The following is a 9,682-nucleotide window of genomic DNA, read 5'->3' as shown; positions in this document are numbered from 1 at the left end:
AGTTCAGCCAACTCCAGAGAGCCACCCCTTCCTGCTAAAGGGACCTGTATCTCTGGGCTCCCCATATCACATTGCCCTTATGTGAACTACCTGTGTGTTAGTGAGCATGTGTAGATTATATGTCAGGTTTTCGTTTTTTCTTTTCCCTGCTCCTCCTTCCCAACTGATTGCAATAAAATTTTAAGTTGAAATAATTTCCATTATTTTATGTTATTCTCACATCTGAATTCATTAATGATTTTCTATTTAATGTATTCTCATTGTCCACAAGCTCTGACTTAAACATAAATTGGATGCCAGAACAAGGATTTAACCTGTTGACACCCATATACATACTGGGGAAGTGTGGTACTTACAGCAAAAAGCAAGAATCAATAGGGGAACCTTACATCTCAAGAAATCTTCAAATACTAGTAATAATGATTTCAAAATTTTAGCCTGGGTGAAACTGTAATGGCAGAGCATAGGCAAGGACTCACCTGAGTTCTCTCAAATTCCCATCTAAACAATTTTAAAATAATACTTCAAAACAAATTCTGAAGTGGCAGAACCAACAAAATGAGGTAAAATAACTTTCCAGCCCAAGACTACTGAGAAAGCTGGCAGGAAAGTCCCTCTCACTGGGGTGAGAGTGGAATTCAGGCTGCCCCTGGCAAGCCAGCAGTAGGCCTCAGATGAGTAAAAAGGAAGCAGAACTTTTAGCCCACAAACAATAAGGAGGCCAAACAATTGGTCAAAGAGTATGGAGGACATTTTGCTAGCACTGGGTGCAGAACTTTGTTGCATTGCCCATACATAGTCCCTGGTAAGCAGGAGCACCAGCACACTGATACCTTCCCACAGGATAGCAGGGACCCTGGTCATAGTTCCAGTCTGGAAAAGAATACTTGTGGTCATTCACAGATTAGAGCACAGGCCAAGAGATCAGTGACCACACCTCTCCAAAGTTCATGCTGTGTTGGAAGAACTGAAAACTTATAGAGCAACAATCCCCATCCTAAACTAGCTCTTAAAACAACAACATGAAAAATCTAAAGCTTGGGGCAATAATCCATCCCAACTGGGAGCAGAACCCAACTTTATTTTATTTTTTGTTTGTTTTGTGTCATGTCCGGGCTAACTTTCTGGATGTCCTTCGGATGGGTCTTGGTCTCAGCAGGATAGACACCACGAGAATGGTCAGGTATAGAGTCTAGAGTCTTTATTGTCTTCTTTTTATCTCCTTTACAATCTGTGTCTGTCATAGTCTGATCCAGTCTCAGTTTGCAGCTCTCCCAGTCTCCTCCTGCCGTCTGTGACAGTATTGATCTTGGTGCAGGAGCAGGAGAGCTACCATGAGGCTGATCAGAGATGGAATGTCTCTCTTCCAATTCTTCTTAGCCCTTATATATTTTATTGTAATTATATCAGTAATCAGCATACTGATTATGTGTGAACTAGAGAACCATTACATTACCATACTAAGTACTAAGTATATATGTGAACTAGAGAACCATCATCGCATCAATTCCACTGAGTTAACACCTTGTTTCAAGTATACTTCTTCAGAGTTCCAGCTCTCTACACTTTTTTTTTCTTTTTTTTTTTGCTGAGGCAATTGGGTTAAGTGACTTGCTCAGGGTCACACAGCCAGGAAGTCTTAAGTGTCTGAGATCAGATTTGAATTCATGTTGTTGCTGTATGCAATGTTCTCTTGGTTCTATTCACTTCACTTAGCATCAGTTCATATAAATTTGTCCAGGCTTTTCTGAAATCATCTTGCTCATCATTTCTTATAAAACAGTAATTTTCTATAACATTCATATACCATATCCTAGTCAACCATTCCCCAACTGATGGGCATCCATTCAGTTTTCAGTTTCTTGTCATTACAAAAAGAGCTATAAACATTTTTGCACATGTCGGTCCTTTTCACTTTTTTATGATCTCTTTGGGATACAGACCCAGTACAGACACTACAGAATCAAAGAGTATGTATGCACAGTTTGATAGCCCTTTGGGCATATCAGAACCCAACTTTAACATGAAGTTAAAAGTCAAGAAAAAAATCTGGAAAAAATAAAGAGGAAGGAGGAGGGAGAGGAAGAGGAAGAAAAGCAGGAAAATGAGGAAGAGGAAGAAGAGGAAAAGGAAGAGGAGGAGGAGGAGCTCTCTTCAGGATTAGCGCTTGCTGAATGTGTTGTGATGAGGTAATCAGAGGCAAGGATTGGAGGGCTGAGGGAAAAGATCAGAGTCTCACTACCACAGTACATTGAGGAGAGAGGATTTCAGGCTCCAGACTCCAGAATCCAAGATTCATCTTTTGCGTGACAACTTGCTGCCTCCTTCACTTCTCCTCCTAAAGATCAAGGACTTTGACTGATCTTGAGTCTGACTGATCCTGAGGCCCTCCAAAGAGCTAGCCTGGACATTATAAATGATATTAGTCATGATAGTAGTTTTTGCTCATTTAACCAACTACATGATTAACTTCCAAAGAAAGACAAAAGTAGAAGAAAACACCTTTCCCTTGGTGGATTGATTCAATTCCTAAAAATCTAGAGAGGTTGTGAAATGTCTGAGAACTAAAGTAAGAATCAGACCTTGGCTCTTGCCATAAATTTTACAGAAACTAGTTATAAATATCAATGTTTCTAGCAGGAACTGAAACCTAACCCACTCAGTTGAGCATGTGAATATTATGTCACTTAACCTGTCTAATTTAAACTTTCAGTTTTTCCCATCTATAAATTATAGCCAATACAGAGAAGTTCTTCTTCCCCCTCCCAATTGTAGTTTTCTGGGGAAAATTCCTGAAGAGAAGACCTGGAAAATGAATTCAAAAGGAAGAAAGGTAATTGAGAAAGTTCCGTGATAAGTAAAGTCAAGAAAAAGCTACAGTGAGTCATTTATCTTAGCTAAAATAGTTCTGCAGACAGGGATGGGGTCTGGTCAGGATTATATGCAATTTTTAAAGGGACAGTTACATGAATGATAGGAAGAAATAGACAAAAATTGAAGAGTGGGATACCTCAATTTATCTCTCTTGGGTCTAGATAAATCTAACCAAAAAATAAGGAGGAAAGAAGTTAAAGAGTTGAATAGAATTTTTAAGAAGTTAGATATGATAGCCTTCTATAAAATATTGAATGAGAATTTTGAAAATGTATACCTATTTCTAAGTTATAGACAACACTTTCATACACACACAAATAACCATAAAAATTCACAAATATGGGAAAATAAAAACATTAAGTGCATCTTTCACTAACAATGATGAATAAAAGTTATATTCAACAATGGCCTTTGAAGATTAAAAGTTCATTAAAAACTAAATAATATTCAAAAATAGGTGGCAAAGAGATCTTAAAGGAAGGAAAGGGACTCACATGTGCAAAAATGTTTGTGGCAGCCTTTTTTGTAGTGGCAAGAAATTGGAAACTGAATGGATGCCCATCAATCGGAGAATGTCTGGATAAATTATGGTATATGAATATTATAGAATATTATTGTTCTGTAAGAAAGGACCAATAGGACAATCAGAAAGGCCTGGAGAGACTTACATGAACTGATGCTGAGTGAAGTGAGCAGAACCCAGAGATCATTATACACAGCAACAACAAAATTATACGATGATCAGTTCTGATGGACATGGCTCTCTTCAACAATGAGATGATTCAAACCAGTTCCAATTATTCAATGATGAAAAGAGACTTTTACACTCAGAGAGAGGACTATGGGAACTAAGTGTGGACCACAATATAGCATTTTTACTCATTCTGTCGCTGTTTGCTTGCATTTTGTTTTCTTTCTCAGGTTTTTTTTTTCCCTTCTTGATCCAATTTTTCTTGTACAGCAAGATAACTGTATAAATATGTATACATATATTGGATTTAATATATATTTTAACATATTTAATATGTATTGGACTACCTGCCAGCTAGGGGAGGAGGTGGAGGGAAGGAGGGGAAAATCTGGAACAGAAAGTTTTGCAAGGGTCAATATTGAAAAATTACCCATGCATGTGTTTTGTAAATAAAAAGCTTTAATAAAATTTTAAAAAATAATGGGTGGCAGTGAAAGAACTCTGGGAGATGACTATGAACCACTATATAGAATTCCCAATCCCTTTATTTTTGTCCACCTGCATTTTTGATTTCCTTCACAGGCTAATTGTATACCATTTCAAAGTCCGATTCTTTTTGTACAGCAAAATAACTGCTTGGGCATGTATACATATATTGTATTTAACTCATACTTCAACATATTTAACATGCAGTGGTCAACCTGCCATCTTCAGGAAGGGGTGGGGGAAAAGAGGGGAAAAGTTGGAACAAAAGGTCTTGCAATTGTCAATGCTGAAAAATTACCCACGCATATATCTTGTAAATAAAAAGCTATAATAAAAAATATAATGGGTGGGACAGAGAACAAATTATAGAAACAATCCATCCTTTCATTAAAGATAATAATAAAAAACAAGGCAACTTACCTAAATATAGGAAATTTGTTTCTCTATACTCTTCCTTCACTAAAATAGAGAAAAAAAAAAAAACAGATGAACAAATTAGGTATGAAACTTAAAAAACAAAAAGCAGCAAACTAGAAAACCAACAAATTAAAAACCAAATTAAATTAAATTATTAATTAAATCATTGAACACCAAAATAAGAACCCTGAAAATAGAAGAAGTTAATGAAACAAATTTAAAAAACCATTGTACGAATAAATAAGCTAAGAACTATTGCCAGTGGATGTGAACAAAATAGACAAGCCATAAGCTAATTTGATTTTTAAGAAGAAAGAACAAAATCAAATTATCTTTTTTTTCAAATTATTATCAAAAGTGAAAAAGGTGAATACAACCAATGAAGAAAGAAAAGCAAGAATCAGAAGCTATTTTGTTCAACTATATGACAACAAAATTGACGATCTAAATTAAAAGGATAAAAATTTGCAAAAAAAAAAACCTGGATTCCCATATATTAACAGAACAAGAAAGCCAATTAGCTCCCAAAAAGAAAAAAAACAGAATCAGATGTTTTTACAAATGAATAATTTGTATTCAACATTTAAATATTTATTACTATCCCCTAAATGTCTTAGAAATTAGATTTTTATCAGACAAACATTTAAAAATGATTTAAAGAATGATTAAGAATGATGAATTCTAATACTATATAATGTTTTAATAGATTTAAAAAAATAGATTTCTTCTATGATAAAAATATGGTCTTGATATCTAAACCAAAACAGAAAGAAAATTATGATCAAATTTGCCTAATGGATATTGGCGCACAAAAATATTCAAATAAAATATCAGCAAGGAGAATACAGCAATATATCACAATGACTCTACACTATTGAGTGGGTAGGATTTATATAATAAATGCAGGGTTTATTTAATGATAAGAAATCTATAAACATAATCATATTAAGAGCAAAAAAAAAAAACCCATACACAACAAAAATAACATAATTATTTTAATAGATGGCCAAAAAAAAAAAAGCTTTTGACAAAATATAACATTTATTCCTGTTTAAAATACTCAGAAACATAGGAATAAACAGTGTTTTACTTAAAATTATAAGTAGTATTTATCTAAAGCCGATAGCCAGGTTTATCTTTAATGAGTATAGGCTAGAGGTCTTTTCAATAAGATCAAGGGTAAAGCACACAGATGTCCATTATCACAAATGCTATTCAATGTTGTTCTAGAAATGCTAACTATAGCAATTACATGAAGCTATGACAATGAGGAAACAAAGCTATCATATTTTGTAGATGATGTGGTTTACTTAGAAAACCTACAGAATCAACTAAAAAATTTATGAAACAACTTCAGCAAAGTTGTAGAATATAAAATAAGCTCACATAAATAATCAGCATTTTTATGTTACCAACAATATTCATCTGCAAGATAAAGATTTTAAAATTCCACTTTAAAATACTAAGAATAATGTTAAATGTTTGAGAATACACTTGTCAAGATACATGCAGAACTGTATGAATATAATTACAAAACATTTTTGCATAAACACTTTTAAAATGTAAATAATTAAATGCTCATGGGTAGGGCAAACTCATAGAATAAAAATGACAATATTATCTAAATTAATTTGTGGATTCATTATAGCAATCAAATGTCAAGGCATTGCTTTATAAAACCAGAAAAAAAAATTCACATAGAGAAATTGAAATTCAAGGAAATCAATAGGAAAAAAAAGTGGAAAGGGGGCCTAGTAATACCAAATCTCAAACTATACTTGAAAGCTATAATCATCAAAACAATTTACTGCTAAATAAGAAATGAAGAAGTTGATCAGTAAAACAAATTTGATATAAGATATACAAAAAGAAACAAGCATAGTAATCTAGTATTAATTCCAAAATCCAGCTATTGGAATAACAAGTCACTATTTGATAAAAATTTTTTGGAAAAATAGGAAAGTAGCCTGGGAGATTTAGAACATCTTTCATACTATTTCAAAATAAATTCCAAATGGCTACATAAAGGATAATACCATAAACGAATTAGAAGAACAAGGAAATTACCTGTCAGATACCTTCTATTCATAGAAGAATCCCTAACCAAACAAGAGACAGAAAAGTTAATAGGATGTAAAATGGACAATTTTGTTTACGTAAAATTTAAGTTTTTACATGAACAAAATCAATGCAGCAAAAATTTAGAGAAGGAAATGAGGATTTTTAAAGTTTCTCTGTTAAAAATCTAATTTCTAAGATATGTAGGAAACAGTAACAAATTTATAAGAAACAAGCCATTCCCCAACTAATATATGGAAAAGGACATAAACAAGCAATTTTCAGAGGAAGAAATACAAACTAATAATAGTTATGAAAAAATGCCCTAAGTCACTAAAAATTAGAGAAATATAAATTTAAGCAACTCTGAGGTATTTTCTCACAATCATCAGATTGGCAAAGTTGACAAAAAAGGAAATGGCAAATGTTGGAGAAGCTATGAGAAATTGAGAACATTAGTGTACATTATTGGTAGAGTTGTAAATTGGTCCAGCCATTCTAGAAAGCAACTTGGAATTATGCCCATAAAGCTATAAAATTGCACATATCTTGAAAATGCAATATTGCTACCAACCAGGCTACATCCAAAGAAATCAAACAAAGAAGAAAAGTACTTTTCTTTACAAAAATATTTATAATAACTTTTTGTATCATGGCAAAGAATATGAAAAATGAGAAGATGCCCATCAATTAAGGAATGGTTTATGTATAGTAGGAAATACTATTGTGCTATAAGAAATGATGAAGAAAATAATTTCAGAAGAACCTGTGAAGACTTGTATAAATTGGTGCAAAGGTAGCAAAACTAGTAGAATAATTTATAGAAGAAAAACAATAGTATAAAAATAATCAGCTTTGAAAGAATTCTGATAGTATGGATCACAACATAGCATTTTCAGTTTTTGTTTTTTGCTTACATTTTGTTTTCGTTCTCATTTTTCCCTTTTTGATATGATTTTTCTTGTGCAGCAAGATTAATGTATAACTATGTATACATATATTAGGTTTAACATATATTTTAACATGTTTAGCATTTATTGGATTACTTGCCATCTAGGGGAGGGGTGGAGGAAGGGGAGAAAATTTGAAACACAAGGTTTTGTAAGGGTCAATGTAGAAAAATTATACATGCATATATTTTGAAAATAAGAATCTTTAATTAAAAGATCATATTAAAAAAAATTAAAGAAATCTGATCAAGACAATGACGAATCACAGTTCCAAACTTTTTCCTTTTTTTTCTTCTCTCTCTCTCTCTCTCTCTCTCTCTCTCTCTCTCTCTCTTTCTCTCTCTCTCCCTCTACCCCATTTAGTATGTGAGTTTGTTTTACAGAACCATTAATATTTGTAATGGTTTTGTTTTTCTTGCTTTCCCAATGGATATAGGGGAGTAGAAGAAAGGGTAAAATGAAATTGAATTTTAGAAAAGTAAAACAGAGCCAATAGACTTTTTTCCTTTAAGCCTTTCTTCTGGAATGAGCTATGGAGTAACATAATTTTTCTACTTCTCTTTCTGCCCAAGAGGAATATGCTTAAAAATACATGAAAATTCTAATTGCTTGCTTATAGTTTTATTACCTAAGAGTCAAGTTCCTGAAAGTATATTTTACTAACACAGGGGATAATAGACACTGGCTTATTTGTGAATTTTAAAGAGTTTTTAGGGAAGGCAATGACAGGCAGGTATATGGACAGTACAAAACACCAAAAATCAAAAGGAAGTGAAATAAAATTATAAAGGTCAAATGAAACTCGAACAAAGAGATATGAGAAGATGCCCCTTCATGGAAGTGAAAAGTCCACAAATATTATACATTGGATAGGTTTTCAGACTTTCTCAATTTATGTATCAATTATGCTGATTTTTCTCCCCTCTCTAAACAAATATTATTTGTCAAATGGAATTGGTTCTCTAGGAGCAGGAGAAGGCTACATTTAACATTATGGTAATATTAGAAATAGAAAATATTAGCAAAAACTTATTTTTAAATAAATGTCACAGCAGTTTTTTCTTCTACATGTAGCATTTTAAAACAGTTTCTAGATTAAACTAATAGAGAAATTACAATTCACTATTACATATTAAAAACTCCAAGTTTTTAAGTGAAAAATAGTTTTTTTAAAAGGTAACAAAAGCAAATAATTCTTTTTTATGAAGAATATCACATTAGAGATCTTCTTTCTAGCCCACTTTGCCATATATAAAAGAACAAAACATTTTCAATAGTCAATTCTTTTTAATGTTAAACAGACTATCTCAAAACTGGACTATCAGTATCTAATAATATATTTGTAACATAGTGTCAAAGAATAATTTAATATATTATTACTTCGGTATCCCTCTCATTTCTGTATTCCAAATGAAGAGAACTGATCAGTCAATAAACAAACATTTATCAAACAGTTACTCTATGTTAGGCACTATGCTAAGTTCTTGGAATACAAAGTAAGACAAAAGGCAGTCTGTATTCTCAACGAGTTCACAATTAATGGTTAAGACAAAATACAAGAAATTGTATATAAATAATATATATGAAGGATAAATTGTAGATAATCAATAGAGAGTAAGCATTGGCTTTAAAGGAGATTGAGAAAAGCTTTTAGTGGGAAATAGAATTTTAGCTGAAATTGGAAGGAAGCCAGGAAATTGATGAGAAGGGAGTGAATTCCAATAATGGAGGGGCAGCCAGTGGGGAAAAAAGTGTTGTATGCAAGCAAGATCAAAGAGTTCAGTATCACTGGATGGAAGAGTACATGACAATGGCTAAGGCCTAAGAAGAGGAGAATGGGGAAGGGAACTGACTTTGGCAAATTGTATCAGTACTATTGGAAAAAGAATATAAAAGACTGAATTAAGAATTTTCATTTATGAAACAACATTGTGCACGGAGGCTTCTTCAGGAATATTCTATCTTCTAAGATGATTATTTTTTCTTCTTCATGAATTATACTGCCATTTAGATGCCTCATTGCTTGAAAAACTCATAGGTAATTAATGACCTTCCTGAAGAAGCATGTGATTCAATCACCTCCGTTGCCATTACTTTCGTGGTTTTAATCAGTGTTTCTTGGCAGTTTCTTTGTCTGTTCTGAGACTTAGCTCTGGATAAATCTCTAAAACTATGATTAGACCATTTTCATTACCACAAGTGGTAC

Source organism: Antechinus flavipes, chromosome 3 (assembly GCF_016432865.1).
Source record: "Antechinus flavipes isolate AdamAnt ecotype Samford, QLD, Australia chromosome 3, AdamAnt_v2, whole genome shotgun sequence".
Lineage (NCBI taxonomy): Eukaryota > Metazoa > Chordata > Mammalia > Dasyuromorphia > Dasyuridae > Antechinus > Antechinus flavipes.
Note: the sequence above shows the minus strand (reverse complement) of the source record.